General features: G+C 45.3%; 1 protein-coding gene and 1 long non-coding RNA gene across 3 annotated transcripts in view; one reads left to right on the top strand and one right to left on the bottom strand.

Annotated features, from left to right (window-relative positions):
• AGGF1 (angiogenic factor with G-patch and FHA domains 1) overlaps positions 1-19,989 on the top strand; it is a 321,895-nt gene that overhangs the window by 228,400 nt on the left and 73,506 nt on the right. The window lies entirely within an intron of this gene.
• LOC138267810 (uncharacterized) lies at positions 3,835-7,570 on the bottom strand. The gene is made up of 2 exons (XR_011199913.1): positions 7,067-7,570; positions 3,835-5,030 (listed from the first exon to the last, which is right to left on the bottom strand). It is a non-coding gene; the product is annotated as an uncharacterized lncRNA (long non-coding RNA).

Raw genomic sequence — 19,989 nt, 5'->3', positions numbered from 1 at the left:
GAGGCCCACCTTGTCCTACATTCCTTCTGGTCTGGACCCAGGAGACTGGATGCTGTCCCTGAAGTTGGAGGACGCATATTTTCATACACTTATTCTGCAATTCCACAGGCACCCTCTGTTGCTCAAGTTGAGGTCAAAACACTTTCAATTTGCCGTGCTCCCATTCAGACCCACCTCAGCGAGTTTGGTGTTCATAAAAGTAATTATATTGTTTGCTGCCATCTTTGGAGATGAGGAATACATGTGTTCTCGTACTTCAACAACCGGATGCTCAGGGTGGGTGCACTGTTGTAAGTCGTGAAACTTCTCCGGGTGATGACATGAACTCCTGGCAACTTTGGGGGTTTCCTTCAATGAGCCGAAGTAACACCTGTGCTCCACACTGAGTATTCCCTATTTTGAGTCTGCCCTGGACATGTTGACGTTCAAGACCTTTCCACTGCTGCATCAAGATACGATCCAGATGTTAAAGGCTCAGTTCTGGGTCTCAGGGAGAATGGCTTTGTGGATCATCCATCCTTTGATGATTTATACAGGCCCTGCAGTGGAATCTCATGTTTCAGTGGAGCCAGCAGGAGGCCTGCTTCTCCAACTGCACCCACAAGAGATGGCTCAGGTTCTTCTGTGGTTGCAGACAAACACCAACCTGACCTGCAGCAGGCTACTTTTCCCTTCTCCACTCAGACTTGATTATTGTGATAAACTGGTCTCTGCTGTGGTGAGAGGTGGCAATCATAGGCTTCTGGTCCCTGGCAGAGAGCCAGTCCCTCATCAACTTTTTTGAACTTCAGGTGATCTCTCTGGCCCTGAAATCCATCCTGCCATCTATCAAAGGGATGCTGGTGCAGGGAATCTCGAACAACACAGCTGCGGGCTGAGTGAAGTCCTGCACCCTGTGGCAGGAGACCCTACGTCTGTAGAAGTGACTGGCCCAGCAGAATATCTTTCAAGTAGTCAACCACCTAGCAGGGTCTCTGAATGCCATAGTTGCTGAGCACATGTTGGTTGGTGGATCACAAAGGGCATTTTTGACCAGTGGTGCATGCCCAGTTAGATCTGTTTTACCACTGGTAGGAATATGCAGTCAACTCCTTTGTACACTGGAATTGTCTGCAGAAAATTCACTAGGGGACACATTACCTGATCAGTCATCTCTTTTTAAATCATCTGTTGTGGTGTGTTTTATCAAAGGTTTAATTCATATGTTTTCTCCCAAACGCCATTCATCATGCTGTAATGGGACTTGAACTTAGTGTTGACATTTCCTATGCCCATGCCTTTTGAGCCAGTGCGCAGCTATTTATTTATACTGTTGATCCACAAAACAGTCTTACTAACTGCCCTCATCTCTGTGCGCCACATTAGTGAACTGCAGGTGCTCTTGGTGCAGCCGTCCTGCACTATCTTTGTTCCAGGAAATGGCTTTTCCACCTTGGCCAATCAGTCATTCTGCCAATGTTTTTTACTCCACCTCATCCTTCAAATGAGGAGGTACTCCATCAACTTGGCCCTAAAAGAAAGATGAGCTTTCACATTGATCACACAAGGGACCAGCTCTTGTAGAATTTTCTCGAGCAAGAAATGGAAAGAGGTGCAAAAGAGAACCCTGTATGGAATCTGCTGTGTGCAGGCCAAAAAGCAATCGCTTGAAGACTTGCAGGCTAACACCACCACAGCCAAAGCTGCTGCAGTTACTTTGGCAAGGGGGATTTTGATTATGACCAATAAATGAAAAGAGTACACTGTTCCAAGAAAATATGTCTAAAAAGGACGCCAAGTATCAGTATTGTGAGTATTGTGATAGGAGTGCCCTCATGCGTCAATGAAGACGCTAAGCATCATCATTGGGCTAACTCCACATCAGACTGGCACTGCAATATCTGACGGGTCACCACTCAAATGGTGGTGGCTCTAGACCGAAAAGTGGTAACGCAGATCCATTGATATCTGCAATACGTGCTGACAAGAGAAAAGGAGAGTGAGAGATGTTAAAATTGGCTCTCTACATCCAATATCTAAATTTAATAATTCAAAAAGGCGGTCAGGCCAAGATTAAAATCATTAGAGGAGTAATTGGAGGAAATAATGGCCACCGTTACTCCTACATAAGGGGAAGGAAGAGAAATACTCTATCCTAACACTAAGGGGTCGACATGTTTCGTGCCCATGCGGTCAGTAAATGATCCAGTGGCGCTTCATCAGGACCGGGATTCGTAACTTCTCCTATAAAAAGTTCCGGGGAGGCATTGATGGTGATCTCTGTGGCTGCGGGATTGGTGAACTTCTTCACGATGGCGAAGAGTTCTTTGCTGTGGTTTGTGCTGTCTTTGAAGCGGCCTGCTAGTGCCGCCTTCTTGGTTTCTATCAGGTGGTGGTACTGGTTGATGGCGGTCGTGAAGGTGGTGTGGTCTTATGTTTTTTTGCTGATGCGCCACTTCCTTTCAAGTTCTCGGCAGTTGCATTTGGAGGAGTGCAGTCCCTCAGTGAACCAGCTTGCTCTTTTGCTTTGTTCTTTGACCTTGGGTGTCTTGGCGGGGGCGATGAAGTCAGCGCATTCTGCGATCCACTGGGAGAAGCTCCTTGCTACTTGTTCAATGGCCTGTGTACAGTCTGGGAGATGGGAGCAGAGTGTCATTCCACTGGTCTTCTGATATTTTTTGCATTTATTTGATTCCTTTACTCCAGTTTATTGAACATCATAACCACAAGGCAATAATATAGTCTGATGACAGCAAGCTTTGAGAACATTTGAATAACAACATCCCACATGCCGTAAGCATCTTACAAATCGTCACTGACATCCAAGCTTGGATGTGGGAGAACCTTCTGAAGCTCAGTGGTAGCAAGGCTGAGCTTCTCCATTTTGGAAACCAAAGACAGTGTTGGGACAATGCAGTCTGGTCATGGATTAATTAGAATCTTTCCCACATATGAGCAGATCAGTACCCTTCTAGCTGCCAGCCCTTCCCTAGAGCCTTGTATGATCAAATGATTTCAGCATGTGTCCTAGACTATTGTAATGGCTTCAACACCTATGTAGGTGGCATTTAACAGATTTCAACAAATGCAAAACATTGCCATTATAGTGGTCCTGTGGCTACGCATATTTCACCTGAACTCTAAAACCAGAATGAAGGTACACCGGCTACACAAATCATCCACTTCAAAATCTTGAGTATTCTAAACAAAACCAACTACAAAATCGATAATTCTGGTCTCATAGAAAGGTTCTGGAAATATGAATCAGCTGTTCCTCCTATGAGCTCCTTTGCCACATACTCAGTCAGTCACAGCAGAACGGACGTCAGGGCTCTACCACTTTGGACTTAAATTATGAAATGATCTTCCCCTTTGCTCTCCTCAAACAATCAAACCATAAAATGTTTTGAAAACTACTTAAAACCCAATTTTTATGACCGTATCTCGACTCCCAGTTGTAACTTGTTCCTGCCTCAGCAGCAAGGTGCCCTTAATGGCAATCCTGCTACTTAATAAAAATAAGTAAATAGATATATACCTGGGTTTTCTCTGAAGCAAGACTCTTATCAGTATTTGAAGAACAAAAAATTGGAGGGTCAGCTGCAAATTCCTAGCTGCAAAGGCATACTTTTGTGGTTTCCATTTAGCGATTGCTAATGTCTTTCAGGTCAATAGATCTGCATGATCTCAGAGTGCCAAACTTCAAAAAGCAGTACTTCAATTGAAGGTCACTGTTACAGAGATGGTTTTCCATTAAGTGCAAGAAGAAACGTTTGGTGCTTTTCTCCCTCATTTAGTTCCAATAAACGTGCATATCCAAAAAAATAATTAAGGGGATTTTGTAGACACAATCACTAAATAGAAGTGTGCTTTAGCCTTTATTACATAATACAAAGAAATACTAACAAAGTAAAAAATAAAAAATAAATCCTGCAAGCAGGAACATGATTCTTTAGTTATTTCTGCACAGCCTCCACTTTCAGACTATGGTGTTCTTACTGTTGACCCTGGGATTTTCCATCAGTGAGCCCAAGTCACATCTTCAACCATCTCTGAGGCTTGCCGTCTCCAGGGCCATTCTCGGTATGGTTGCCCTGGGGGTCTTCCCACCACCGAGGAGTGTGGGACGTTCTGGCTGTGGCCCAGATGTTTTAGTTGAAGGTTACTGTTCCAGCCTTGTTGGTTCTGAGACTGCTTAGTCTCTTTGCATCTTGCATCCTTCTGGTGCTCACCTTTATTGACACAAGTGGGTTCCTTAAGTGGAACCTTCACCTGCAGTTGACCCACCATTCGGAATGCCTCACGGACAGGATTACTTTCTCTAACAATGCAGCCCTAGACTTCCAGTGGTGGATGTCGGATGCCAGCCTTCTGTGTGCCGCCTTTGGAGGTATCAGTGGGGACAGACCCACTGTTGTGGCGGCAGCCACCTGAAAGAAGTGGCGATTACAGGCCTGTGCCATAACATCAATCTTTTGGAGCCGGGCACCATTTGCCTGCTCCTCATGGCATTTTCTCCTCCTTCAAGGACAAGTTGACCCACATACTGACAGACAACATGACCCCAATGTGGTACAGCAACAGCAGGGAGGAGTGTGGTTCCATGCACATTGTCTTTAGGCTATGAGACTGTCTCTGTGACTGGGCAATCAGAAGGTTTCACTGACAGTGAGTAATGTGGCGGGGTTCCTCAATATCATGGAAGACGAGCTCAGCTTCCACCCGGCAGTGACACAGAGTGTCTACGCTTGGTGGGGTGTGTTATAAGTAGATCTTTGTTACCTCCAGAAATTCTCAGTACCCTGCTTTCTCCACACCTGAGATTTCTCCTCAAGGGTCCATGGAGGACGCATTCCCCTGTCATTGCGATTCCAGCCTCCTGCGTGCATTTTCACCTCTCACATTAATCCCACTGGTCCTGGAGATAGTCAGATGAGACCAAGCACAGTGAAGTCTGCTGACCCCTGATTATGCCATCATAGTCTGTTACTCAGATCCTCTGGAAGAATTGCTGTCCCAACAATAGGGCAAAGAACCCTCGCAGTCTGCACCTTTAATAAAAAAAAAAACATAACTAGCAACAACTTAGGTGAAGACGTGTTGCGGTAGGGGAAGGGTGGAGGGAGAGCCCCACATCCATTGAGGACCAATAAACAGGGTACATACAAAGAAATAATTGCATGCACAATATGCATAAATCAATCCAGAAAGAGCAGACACAGCAGTGGTATATAGATTGTGTGATCACATATTTGAAGGGTGAGGATGTGATAGGGCAAACCAATAATATGTGCATGTTGGGGGGGGTGGGGAGGAATAGGAGCAGCCCCCTCGTGCTAAGGATATGCAAGTGGTGTTAGTGATGCAGAGGCAGTTGTATAGCAGTGTCTTCTGTTAGCGTCCTTTGTGTATTCAGATTCATGGATCAAGTATTGTAGTGAACCTACGTTGCCAGATAGGGGTTGGTGTTTATAGTCGACAGCAGGATAATAATGTGTGGTTATCTCTCCAGGTTGTCGGATGTTGTTTTTGGCTTCAATATTCACTACAAACATGTCCCACTGTTCACTTCTTGTGGAGGGAAGACCTCTGTCCCTCAGGGAGCGCAGCACACTCTGCTCCGCCAGTGCCCATTGTAGCAGAGTTTGGAGCCATTTAAAGGTGTCGCATGGTGCCTTCCACTGAACTGCTATTAGCCTTTTGAGCAATACAAATGCTAGGTAAATCTTAAGATAACAAATGCTAGATCGATAAACCTATGCAAATGTTGATCCCCCTACCTTAAGTGCATAGTCCGATAAGACAGGATTTAGGGGTGGGGGTAATGGGTGACCAGCCAGATCCGTCATCGTGGCTGTTCTCTCTTGCCAAGTGCATTGCAGATGGAGGCATTCCCATACCATATGATAGAACCTTGCTTCCGGTAGTCTATAGCGCGGGCATTCCATTGTTGTAGGGAACTTGCACTTGAGGTGCTGGAGAGATAAATATGCCTGGTGGGGGTGAAATGGAATCTGGGTTTGCAAGACACTTGTTGAAGGCACTCGTCCACAGCTCAGTGGGGCAGTGGTTGTGAAAGGACTGCAGTCCAGCGGACAAGTGCAATGAGTAATGGCACATGTGTAAATAGAATAAATCAGTACATGAAATGTCACAAATATAATATATATGATATATTCAGAAATACAGTCCTTTTCAAGATTCAAAATGTCTAATTCACAAAATTGAAATTCTGCAGTCCGATCAACAAGTCCCATCCATGAATTTTCACATCATATGAACTCCTTTATCCAATAGCATTCTTTAATCCAAAAAGGATCATCCAAAAAAGGTCAACATGTGTTTCATCCGGGGAGTGCCCCTGGATTTCTTCAGGACCTCCTAGAATAATATTATCCATAATTAACAAATCACTATTCAATGTATATATAACATTCTTTTTCTGATCAATAATAGTGCACCAATGTCTCCTTATTTAATAGTGGGAACCATGCAAGTTATCAATGTCAACCGATCCGTGAAATCCCTGTATCCTTGTGAATAGTAAGATGATGAATAAAATAAAATAGAAGATAAAAAATAAAAAATATACACAAACAGATGAAAATTTATAAATAAATACTACCCAATGTGCCATGTATCAAGCATGCTCAAAAGATCAAATTCTCAGCCATAAGGGTGCCAACACTATAAAAGGAACTCCATGTATCCATTGAACTCAAAGTGTATGTACCCGTAGAATACATAATAAATACCTTAAATAACGTTATCTCGTTCAGTACCTTGAAAGCCCGTAGTTTCTTGAGAGTATCAAAATTTAAACTAGGAACTAAAATGGATAACACATAGACAAAAGTTAAGTCAATACCCAGTAGTTCATAACCTTCTACCCCAAATATATGTTGTAAAATTCATAATCTTCGCTCACCACTCCTCCTAAATTATCCATATGAACTGTGTAATATGTTAGCCCAAACACATATCCGACTTCGTATCCTAGAATATTGTAAAAAACTCAAATTAGAGGGCTTGCCAACATCCTGGTATTCTAATAGGGCAGCCAACTGAAACTGAATACATCTCTTACCCGGTTATCTTATCTGGTTTAGGAATTTAGCTCCTCACACCGCGAGTATGCCGACGCGCCTTATTCAAACCCGAATCCTTCCGGTCCCATTTAAAGCCCGCGATCATGTAATAGTAATAGAAAACGGACTCCGGAAATGTCCTTGTGTATTTTAAGAGATACAGAGGACAGACTATTCCATCCACTATGATCTCCTTTCCCAATGGTAATGGTAATCGAAAACGGACTTCTGAAAAAAGAAAAAACTTCTGAAAAAAAACCCTTGTATATATTGCAAAACATACTAATCCTACCACTACGGTCGTTTATTCTCTAACGATAAACATGTGTACACCTACCATCCTTTCGCGTGTGCCTCCCCGAAAATATATTAAATCAACAACATACTAGAATTAATGAAATTCTACAACATGCAACTATCATTGTTCATTACCATTACCTTTGTAGTAATCAAAGCAAAACCATTCTCATTCACTAATTTTAACCCATCTCTATATTCTGTCATTTTTATTACCACGTCTCATCTCTATTGAAACAATTTAGGTTCCTGAGTTAATCCTACAATCAAATTATCTTATACTTATGCCCAAAACATTTACCACAGATAAAATATCCCTATCCAATTAACTGTGAATAAAAGTGCTGATAGAACCAGTACGCATTAAATGAAAATAAACCAAGAGTACCCAAGTCAAGTAATCTGATACAGTACAATTCAAGACCATAGTACAAAAACCACCACCAAAACAAATCTAACCATTATACCGTATATAATACGATGTAAAGTCAAGCCAACACAACTACAGCCTCTAATTTTATATCCAACTACACTGGCACCTACCGTTGATAACCCTATATTGCTACACATTAATCATGTCTCTGAATCTTAAAACTCATTCTACTGGTCTCCGAGAAAATACTCCATCTCATAGTCCGTATTCAAACCTCGCTCCACAGCTCCTAACCTAATAATCCAAATCGACTCTCTTCTCCGTAAAACTAATTCCCTATTGCCCCCTCTTGGATTCCGATCACAATAATCAAAACCGAAAAATTTAAATTCTTTATGAATTCCTTGTGCGTCACATACTTTCATATGTGAAGCTATGGGGTACCGTTCGTCTTCCTGCCTGATCGCTCTCCAATGTTCAGCAATTCTCACCCTGAGAGGGCGTATCGTACTACCCACATAAATCCTCTCACATTTGCACACAAGCATATACACCACATATTTAGTATTACAATCAATGTGTGATTTAATATCCACTCTATGACCACTTCTGTCATAAAAGTCTTTTTTAGCTTGCCATGCCCATTTACACATCGCACATGAGCCACATCTATAAAAACCCAGATTATGCGCACTAAGCCAATCTGGCTTCTTTATATCAGGCAAATAGCTGGGACTCAAGATGCTATTGAGGGTATTACCTTTCCTGAATGCAACCTTCGGTTTGTTACCAATGAATTTCTTCAATGTCTCATCATGGGTAAGTATTGACCAATGCTTCTTCATAATTCTCAACAGTCTCTGAGAAATCTCTGTATTATCTAGTATAATCCTTAACTTCTGAGTACTTCTCTTTCTTTCAATATCCTTGCGTGTCATTGGCACCAATGTCTGTGGGCGAGAAATCTTCAAAGACTTATCCTGAGATTTACATATAACCGTCTCTGAGTAACCTCTGACTGCAAATCTATGCGGTCAAGTGCATCTGCCATTCCAGTGGAAGCGCCTGCATTCAGGGTTTCGTACAGCAGAGAAATATCATAACTCTGATTAACCCCAAGCTATTGGGGCATGAAGGCGGCCAGATAATGGTGGTTCAGTGTCATCAGTGCCCTAGGTGTCATGCACTAGTTTGCGTATGGCATGGTATGTCGGGAAGTGCCCTGGTTCTATAGAATAGGTGTCCATTATGTTCTCATAATTCATAAAGGACCCATTCTTGAAAAAGTCCTCAACCATCATTAGCTCAGCTGTGGTCCACTGAGTCATGTTGTGGTGCGATGTCAACATAACACCTGCCCGTATCTGGGCCACCGGTATCAAGGGGGAGTAAGGGAGGGATGTGAACTTGACATGGATGAAGCGGCGGCAGCACAATGAGGCCGTGGTCATCCGGTTAGAATCTTGAAGCGGAGGGTGCATGCAATCTGTCAACCAGGTGTATACACCTGTTGGACCCAGTCTCATACATATAGACATTTTTTCCACGCTGGGGGAGTTTCTGAGCCAATATAAAGGTCATTGCAATTGAGCAGAAGCGTAATGGAGCTCAAAGTTGGGCATGCTCAGTCCCCTTTCAATGAACAGTGGTTGTCATGGCCAGGGCAATGTGGTGCCAGTCCTTCCCCCACAGCAGTTCTAATAGCAGTCAGTTCAGTTTGCGAATGAAGAGCCTAGGAAGCACGATTGGTACGGCTGCAAAGTAGTACAGCAACCGGGAAAGAATTAGCATCTTTGCTATTGCTACTTTTCCCAATGAGGAGAGCGGCAGAGAGGACCAAAAAGGGATCGATCCCAGATTTCCCTCATTAAAGTCCTCATTGGCGTGATATATATGAATCCCAAGTACTTGAATGGACTGTGGCACCATTGTAGGCAATGGTTCAGGATTGCAAATCTGAGATGGACTGAAACCTGAGCGAGAGGGAACAGGCAATACTTTGCCTAGTTCACCGAAGGCCAGCTATAGCTCCAAAAGTATCTAATAGGGCCATCACTTCTGGTAGGGAGGCCCCTCCTTTATGCAGAAATAATAGTGCATTATCAGCATAGAGGGACACAATATGATATGTATGCAGTTCACAAATGCCCCAGTGCTGGGCATGCAGGCACATTCCACAGACAGGAGGCTACACGGTCATCGCGAACTGCACGGGCGAAAGCGGACACCCTTGACTGGTGCCCCTGCCTTTCGGGAAAGCATCAGATATGACGTCTTAGTGTCAAGGATAGCCTTCAGGACACCCTCAGACTGGCTGAAATGAGCGTGCAAGTTGGTTTCCAGTTGTTGGAGAGCACTTAATGTGTGCTATGTGGTAGTGGGGGAGGACATCTGTCTCACTTGCTCAGGCAAAGAGTGTTTGGAAACTTTGTCTGACCATCGTCGCACCATGGTGCCGCGCACCGCTGTGTAGTCGGAGTTGCAGGGAAGATAAGCAGTCACCACCTCCAGTGGGTACAAGAACAAACAAAGCAGCTCACCAGCGACAGTAGACCGTCCTAGAGCCTCGCGCACGTGTTTGCCACAGATGTCGTTCTCAGACGGCTTGAGTAGAGAGCACATACCCCCGAGGTGGGGGGAAGGAGTTTTTTTACTCAAATTTTTTAGGTGCTCACTAGGACTCTAGTAAGTCTCCCAGAGGGAAGCTGTAGCATCAGGGCTCAGCCAACACCTCCAGCGTCAAGTGGTTTGGGGCATAATCAGTCCAAGCAGTGCTGGGGCCCGGGCACCAAGGTTACAGGTGTGTTTCCAGTGTGATAATGGGAGCATGCAGCGCAGAGAGCCCCAGTGATCTGCTATGTGCCGCAAATTAAACCAGCAGTCTAGCTTGGAGAAGCAGTATCACAGATATTATGCGTGCTCAGTCCCTCTCTCAGGGATGCCCAGTAGTGTTGTCCTTCCTCACCCAAACCCCCCCCCCCACTCTCTTAACCCCCCCACCCCTGCATTGATCGCCGACTCACATGGTCTCTTAAGTGACAATCCCTCAGCATCATGTGAGTCCAATTCGCTGGGCCCCCGCAGCGCTCCTCCTGTGTCTTAGCAGTGCAGTGTCGGCCGGCAACGCCATGGACGGTGAGGTCCCAGCGCAGAATGAATGAGAACAGGGTCTCCTCAATGCTGCGTCGATCCCATGTCTCAGGGCCACCTAGAGGCACCTCCGCAGCAGTTTGTGTCGAGTCTCACCTATGCGAGCCTCCAACATATGCAGGCACACCCCGCATCGGTCCCACAAGCAGTGGGAAGTCGCTGCTCTCCTCTCTCCCGCGCTGCGCCTAGCGCGAGCCCAGACATTGCAGGACTCCGCGCTGAAGATTAAAGTGCTCTTCTCCTAGTGAGCAGCCGGGGAGCCGACTCCCCCGCTCCATCAGTGGTCTTGCTGCAGGCTCCCATGGGCCAGGTACAGTGTTTCAGCAGAGACTCAAGGCTGTGGTGCTCCAAGCCACACAGCAGGCCCACCACACCGGGCAGTGATGCAGCATTTCTTCTTAGTTTTGCGGCACTCTCTAACTGCTGCTACCTCCAATAGGGTAGCCTCGTCGCAGAGGGAGTTTAGGTAGCAATTCTCAAGAGTATTAAGATCTGGATTGGTGGGATATTTAAATGATGATATTTGGGCCGGACGTGGAGCTTATTACAAAGCGTCCAAAGTGGCTGCCGTGTTGGCCATGCCCCCTCCATCTTCACAATCTGCATCTTGATGAGTGTTGATTGGGCAGAAGCAGGTTAGAGGTTTTGATCTCTCAGACGAGGTGAGTGTAATTTTTGGCAGCTCATCGCTCTTCCATAAAATTCATTTACACTGGTCATTTGTCTAAGTTCATTACCTTGCACGAGAAGAAGCAGGTTCACCCTCTACAGGCTATGTTTTCTGGTATCATTTTGTTAATACCGTTATTGCCCTAGCAGTGCCCACTTGGAAGAGTTATTGCTTTGGTATCAAATCAAGAATCTGAAAATAGATATGGCTCTCTGAAGAAATCGTTACTTCCCTTTAATACTGCTCTTTCTGGTGGATACTTTATCTCACCACAGATTCCCCACTGCCGTCCTCTCTGTGGAGTCTCCTTATAGGAGTTATTAAAGTCCCAAGTTAAGTTTTACATGCTGTCTATATTCCCAGTTTGTCATGTAACGTTCTGTCTCCAACGGCGTAGAAAAGATTAATCCATAAACTGATCTCAGCCAGCAGGGGTGGTACATTTATGTAACACCGTTTCATCATGTACAGAGGTGGAATGGGGATGTCACAAATGCTGATTGAGCCACCTTTCAGGATGCAGGAGTTATTACACAAGTTTCTTGATAGGTCTGACGCCTGGGGAGTGAGGCATTGGTTGGTAAATAGAGAATTTAGTATTGCGCGATACAAAACAACCATTCTTGGTGGATCTCCAGTTGTTTAGGAATTATAGTGATTTGCTTTTGTAGAGATGACTTTCATATTAAGGTGGGTGCTGTGAGGGCCGTGGCTAGCCCGGAAGCCAAGATCGACACACAACTTGGGAGCTCCGTTGGCTCGGTGGCAACGCAGACAACTACATGGGAAAAAGATGGCGCAACACAATAGCATTCACTCTTGCAGCAAGCAGGAAACCCTGTGAGTGCATTTAAGAACAGAATCTTGGGGTCCCGTCTGACCTGTGACCCAAGGCCAGAGAGGAGAGCAGAGTGCCAGGGGAAGATAATATAGTAGCGCACCCTCTGGGTCTATGAGAGTGCTGCATCTGTGATCAGGGGACAGTCACTGGACCAGTACAGTTAAAAATTGCCCCTGAGGAGCATGCCCGCTGAGGATTTCCATATGCATTGAAGCTGGGGGAGGAGGACCCTTTGGGGATCCCTCCTGAGACTCAAGACTGCAATTCTACCTTAGCGACCATGCTCAACTAGAGTTGAGATCAGGAGTCCCTGCCTTCTTCTACAAATGGAGGCAATTACTTCTGCCAGCGGCCCCCTTGGGACAGGTGAGGTGTGTCTCGTGTCTTAGCTGGGTGGACAACAGAGTGGGTGCAGGAAGGGATCTGCCAGGCCTCGACTGTGCACTGAGCAAATATATAGCATCCTAAGATCTGCAACACCCACAAACCCTGGGGACTGCTGAGGGGTGAATATCCTGACTCTAGTCATCATTGATACTATAACTATAAACTAATGTCCACATAAAGTATCAATATATACCTCTGTGAAATGGGTATGAATCCGCAGCCAAGATTGTCTTTTGAGAGCCACAAAGTAGGAATGCATCCTGATGCCGATAACTCTTAGGCCCTCTCAACGGCTTGAGCATAGGGTGAGGGAGACAAGGACTCCCTTGGTTAAAGAGCTTTTGCAAGATGTGCAAGTAGGCCTCCTCACCACTGACAATAAGATTGACTTGCTCAACCTTTGCATGGACAATAGTACCTCAGCAAAGCACAAAATATGAAGATCGTCTCAATTAAGCGGAACAGACTGTAGTGGAAAGATACTCAGCAAGTGATAGAGAAAAGCTAATAAAAATGGACCTGGTACAGTCCCTAATCAAAGCGAAGAATGAAGATCTTGAATTCAGATCAAGACGGAAATATATACTCATAACAGGGGTAGCAAGGCTATGTACACTGGCAAAATAGAGACCTTTGGGGGAAGACATGCTGAGTTTGCACTTTGGCACATGCACATTTTCCAAGCTATCATGGAAAGAGCATGTCGCTTTTGACTTGCCTACATCTTTGCCACTATTTGACAAATCTTAACTAAATTTTTCCCAAAACATTGTTGCAGTGATTCTTGTTGCGCACCGAAGGTTTCAGGGAGACCCGTCAAGCGGGGGCTGAGAAAAAGTGGGGGAGGGGGGCTGTGTGTGAAAAAAGTTGTGTTCCCTATGTTAATTCCCATAAGACTTTTAGTCACGTGTCTATAGTCCGAACTTCTGGATGGAATTACACTAGACTTCGCAAAAAGCTAGCTTTTGGTATGCAGATTGTGCTTTCACTATTTGGTGTAAGTCCGTTCAGTACTTTTGGAGACCACAACCTGACTAAAAAGTTGCAGCCGCCATTTTATTCCACAGGGCATGGTCCCCAGGGGTGAAAATCCAGATTGAAAGTGGCGTAAGTGGTCAGGGTGAAGGTACCTTGACCCCAGGGGTGTGATATAGGTGTGTATAAGGGGCAAATTATAGGTTTAAAATAATTTTTCGTCACCATCTGCAGTACTTGCTAAATTTCACAAATTTTTACAAATTATCTGCAAAATATTCGCAAACATGGAAAAATGTGAAAGAAAAACCACTCATTCATACACTAATTCATTCATACATGCACTCAGAGACTCAGTCGCTCACTCATGCACCCACTGAGACCCACTCATGGACTCACGCACCCACTTTCAGACCCACTCATGCACCCACTCACAGATCCACTGTCAGAGACGGGCCCTGTGGCAACCTCCGCTGCACACGACCAAAGGGCATGCATTGTCCAGATTTGGGTGATTATAAGGAATTGCCTGCAAGGCCTCGCTGCAGGCCAGGCCTGCAGGGGAATAAAACCGTGCATGGCAAGGACGCAAGTTGTAGTTACCTTAGGGCACGAGTTATAGTTACTTGAAAGAACTCGAACTGCTGAATTTCTGTTGTTTTGTATGAATAAATTCAGAAGCTAACTATAACATATATATATTGTGTGTGATCCTAAATATAAATATATATATGTATTTCAATATATTGAGTACACATATATATGTAAATTATATATATCATAACCCCACAACCCAAAAACCATACCCACCCTAAAAAAAAAACTTACCACCAAAAAACCCATACCTACCCTAAAAATCCCTTATCACCCTAATACCCATATCCACCCTAAAAAAACCCTCCCACCCAAAAACCCATACCCACCCTAACCCGTAAAAAACCTTCACTATCAAAAAACCTATACCCACCCTAAAAACCTCTTACCACCCAAAAACACATACCCACCCTTACAAAAACCCTTACCATCCAAAATCCCCTACCCAACATTTACGTAAAAATGGCAAAGTGGAATTCAACCATAAGCTTGAAAAAGAAGTATCTGAGACGTGTAGCAGATTTAAAGAGTGGGTGGAAAGAGTGTGTTTATTTCGACCATCAGCAAGCCTAGTTAGCAATGTGGCCAACATATGATTCCTCTGCATCCATCAGTAGAGTCAGAATTTACCCCAGAGCCTTGATAGCCAAGCATGCACATATACTCTCTTTACAGTCCCTTGTATTGCATACTCAGTGCCTTAGACTGGCCAGGGTTTCTCTCTCTCATTGCAAAATACAAGATACCTTATCTAGACCACAGAATATGGAGAAATAACAGCACATCCACCTGAGAGCAATGCAGTGTTTGGTAAAAACTAAGGGCCTGATTTAGATTTTGGTGGATTGGTTACTCTTTCATAAATGTGACGGATATTCTGTCCGCCATATAATGACCTCCTTAGGCTATTATGGGATCGTAATACGGCGGACGGAATATCGGTCATGTTTGTGATGCTGTAAACTCCTCCGCCAAACTCTAAATCAGGTCCTTTGTCAAGCTTGTCAACATTGCCTCTAACATTGTGAGGTGAACAATATTTAAAGAGATCTTCTCTTAATTCTCCATCTTGTGGTGCTGGCTAATCAATTCATCACTAAGAGAAGACAGACAAGATGTCTTACAAGACTTGTTGAAAACTGGACATATCACTCCAATGGGGAAAAAAGTCAGGCTGAGCCTGACCAGCCCCTCCTAACCCTGTAAAGTAATAGGGAAATGGGTAGCCATCCAGTTGAGGAAGCACATTGAAGACGATAACGCTCTTGTCATGTACCAATCAGGCCTTTGAGTGGCTGCAGTACTGAAACTGCAACCCTAAAATGCCTGAACTTTCTCTAATATCTGTTAAACAATGGACATGTATGTAGTCTTAGCTTTCTGGACATCAGTTGCTTTCAACATGATAGACCACTGACAGCATTTACACGTCTTGGAGCCCCACATGGGCACTGGATGTGAGGTCCCAAGACAGCTGCTGCAATCTCTGATCTTTTTCAAAGTGGACTAAGGTAGCTTTGTCGTTGCTGGTCCGCCTACCTATCGCTTGTCAGAGCTGTCATGCTTAGCTGTCAGACACTATTAGTAACCACAAAAGACAAGCATAAAACCCTGATCCTCCGAAACCTATACTGGCTTCTCCTTGAGGCCAGAATACAATTTTGACTACCATGAATCACATATCAAATATTACATCTCAACAAACAAGGTTATCTGACACCCACACTCAAAAGATTCGACAACAATCTCAACTTGAGATACCTACACAATATGACACTATAAACCAGTAAATTCAAACAGTCTGAATTTATTAATTGTTCGTAAAAAAATGAAGGGCCTGCTTAGATGTTGGCGGTCGCATCGGAATGGGGGACCGAAAAGACTGTCACGTCGACGGTCATCTGCCCACCATATTTAGATGTTACAGTTCTGCAGGTGAATTGAATGACGGCGTTTTGCTTACTGCAGGAGACTGCAGCAGGAGTCAGTAGACTTCGTGCAATGGTAGCGGCTATTGAAGGGAGGTAAGTGAAACCACACACACTGCAATGGGTACCCCCACACTACACAACACATACACACAATTATCCATTGCTAGTCCAACACAATGCCACCCGTACATGCCGAACACACATTAAGAAACATCTGTGCTACAACATACACTCAGCATTGACACTGCCCTTACATAACCACAACAAACACAACTACACACTCGGCAACACAAACTCTCACACACATGCACCACTACACACCATGAAAATGACTGCCACACAACAACCTGAATGTAATTCACAGCAACTGATCATACACAACATCCATCTCACATGTAAGTGACACAGAGAGACACAACCACATCACCCACACCCGTCCCTCACCTCAACCATCCAATCGCATTGCATCACATACACATTCTGACGAACACACAGCTCGCAGCACAACATGAAAGGTACAGATCCTCTGGCAATGTGCACACATTGTCACAGTTGACAGGTTTGCCAATGAATACTGGCACAATATTAAAAGTTGTGTATGTGTGCAATATGTTTTGTGTACCAGTGTGTCCCCACCTATTTCTGACCCACTCGTGTCCCCCGACATATGTATGTTACATTGATTAAAAATAAATAAAATAACTGTGACATGCATATGTTTGCAGGGGTCCCAACCTCCTGTGCAGTGCTCACCCAACGTGGTCTGGCATTACGGCAGCCCTACCTTGAATACTATTGATGTCTAAATCTGCACGCCGGGAAGGCTGTCTGCAGTTGCGCCAGCATCCCATTTTACCTTCCCACTGTTGACACGCGCGGTATTTCGTGGCGGCGGTTTGAATGTAGTCTTTAGTCTGTGGGACCGCCAACATCTAAATACAGTGTGTGGACCATCACGGCGGTGAACAGAATTCCAGTCGAAAAGCTGACGGCGGGACCATAACAGCTAACATCTAAATCAGGCCTTAAATCTTTCCTCTTTGAAAGCCATTTAAATTACTCATTCTCATATGGTAAAACAGGACAGAATCACCTCTAGTCTTTTGCCTCAGTTGCCTCCGCATTCACATTTCTTCCTCTTTCTGGTTTTCTTTTACCTCCAGCACTTTCAATCGTTCACTTCTTTACTTTTGCTATACATTTGCCTTTCATCTTCAAATTGTCCCCCATTCTTAGATGTTACATCCATATTGATTATTCCTCACAGTGCCTGATTACGAGTAGAGGTGCTATTTATTGCACCTGATAAATAATGATGCCACAAAGGTATGTTATTTATCACATGCGATAAATAGCACCAGTTATTAGTTTCTGGGGAATAACGTGCAGGAGCATGTCCCAGGCCAGCTCTCCCCTGCTGCTGCACCACTCTCCTGTTTCCTGTCTCGCACTCACTACCTTCTCCTCCTTTCCCTTTGTTCGTTCTCCTGCCTTCAGCCTCGTTTTCACTACTTACTCCCTCCTTTCCCTCTGTTTTTCTTTGTGCTTTCTCCTGCCTTATTCCTCATTTTCACTGCAGTCTCCTTCCTTTCTCCCATTTTTCTGAGTACTTTCTTCTGCTTTTTGCCTCCTTTTTTTCTCTGTTTATTCCTTTTCCCCCATTCTTGCTTCCGCCTGCTGCCAGTTTTCCCACCTAGCCGTGACCGCCACCTCCCAGCGCTCCTCCCAGGACCCACATAATGTAGGCTGCAGTGCGGCCCCAGCAAACAGGTCCCAGACCAGCTCTCTCCCCTGCTGCTGCATTACTCTCTCTGGTTTGCTTCCTCATTCTCACTTCCTTCTCCTCCTTTTCCTCAGTTTTTTTCAGTGCTTTCTGCCTTGTTTGTACTGCTTTCTCCCACCTTTCCCCGCATTTTACTGAGTGCTTTCTCCCGCTTCCTGCCTTGTTTTCACTGCTTTCTCCCTCCTTTCCCTCTGTTTTTCTGAGTGCTTTCTCCTGCCTTCTGCCTCGTTTTCACTGTTTCTCCCTTCTTTCCCTCTGTTTTTCTGAGTGCTTTCTTCTGCTTTCTGTCTCGTTGTCACTGGTTCCTCCCTCCTTTCCCACATTTTGTGGAGTACTTTCTCCTGCTTTTTACCTCCTTTCTTTTTCTATGTATTCCCTTTTCCCCATTACTGCTCCTGCCTGCTGTCTGTTTTCCCATCTCCTGCTTAACCCCACCCACACCTCCCAGCGCACCTCCCTGCGCACCTCCCTGCTCCCAGGACCTACTTAATGGAGGATGCACTGCGGCCACGACGCTGGTGTACCAACGGTGCACCAAAGGCAAGCACGTCCATGCCTGGACCGCGCCCAGCACCAGGACCCCTGGCTCTTCCATCCCACGAAGATACTCCGCCGCTGACCCCCAAGCACTGGACCCCGGACAAACTAACAGCTGCCGCCGCTCATTTCCTGATACCACCAGAGGACCGTTCTCCTTCCGACACTTCCGCCTCACCTTCAGCACAGAAGCAGCCAATGGACCCTACACATCGACCAAGACCACTTCGACACAGCTCCACCAATGCATCCTGCTCAACTCATGTTCACTAGTTAAACACGCCACTGAGGTCTGGGACACAATCTCCTTCCTCACCCTGGATGTCATATTCCTCATAGAAACCTGGCTAGACCCAGTCTCTGCACCAGACATTGCCACCGCCATCCCCAAAGGTTACTAGATAACACACCGGGACTGAACCAACAAGCATGGAGGCGGAATCACTATCATCTACAGGGACACCATCTGCTGCACGGCATCCCCTGATGACCTGACACCACTAACGGAACACCTCAACTTCCAACTCCACACAGATGCACCCTTGCCTACAGACCACCAGGATCATGTCCCAGCTTCTGCAATGCCATCCTGGAACTCATCACCCTTCAAGCAATCGACTCTGAGCACTACATATTCCCAGGAAATCTCAACTTCCACCTCAGTGATCCTAGCAACGCCAACTCCACTGTTCTCCTGGAAAGCTTGAGCAACATCAGCCTCAAGCAGCTCGTCACTGATCCTACCCACATCATAGGACACATGCTCGACCCCTTCTTCACTCCAGTGACAGAGTCGGGTACATTCACATAACTCCCCTGGTCCGACCACCACAGCGTACACTTCACCATCTCCGTACCCACATACCCCCTCCCCGGCAGCATGCCCAGCAGATTCACTGGAAGAAATTGGAAAAAGGTATCTGAAGACCATTGGAATGACACACACTGCTCCCATCTCCGAGCCTCTACACACGCCCCAGAAGAAGCAGCAAAAAGTTTCTCCCAGTGAATCACAGAATGCGCTGATGCCATTGTCCCGCCAAGACAGCCAAAGTCAAAGAACAAAGCAAAAGAGCAAGCTGGTTCACAGAGCAACTGCACTCCTCCAAACGCAACTGCTGACAACTTGAAAGAAAGGGACGCATCAGCAAAAAAACAGAAGACCGCACCGCTTTTAGAACCGTCCTCAACCAGTACCACTGACTCCTGAAAGAAACCACGAAAAATACACTAACAGACCTCATCAAAGCCAGTTCAAATCACAGCAAAGAACTCTTTGCCATCGTGAAGGAGTTCACCAATCCCGCAGCCACCAAGAACTACATCAATCCCTCCCAGGGACTGTGCCACAACCTTCTGGACGTCTTACACTACAAGATCTTGG

The sequence above is a fragment of the Pleurodeles waltl genome, chromosome 1_1 (genome assembly GCF_031143425.1).
Source record: "Pleurodeles waltl isolate 20211129_DDA chromosome 1_1, aPleWal1.hap1.20221129, whole genome shotgun sequence".
Lineage (NCBI taxonomy): Eukaryota > Metazoa > Chordata > Amphibia > Caudata > Salamandridae > Pleurodeles > Pleurodeles waltl.
This window is presented reverse-complemented; position numbering and strand designations above follow the sequence as displayed.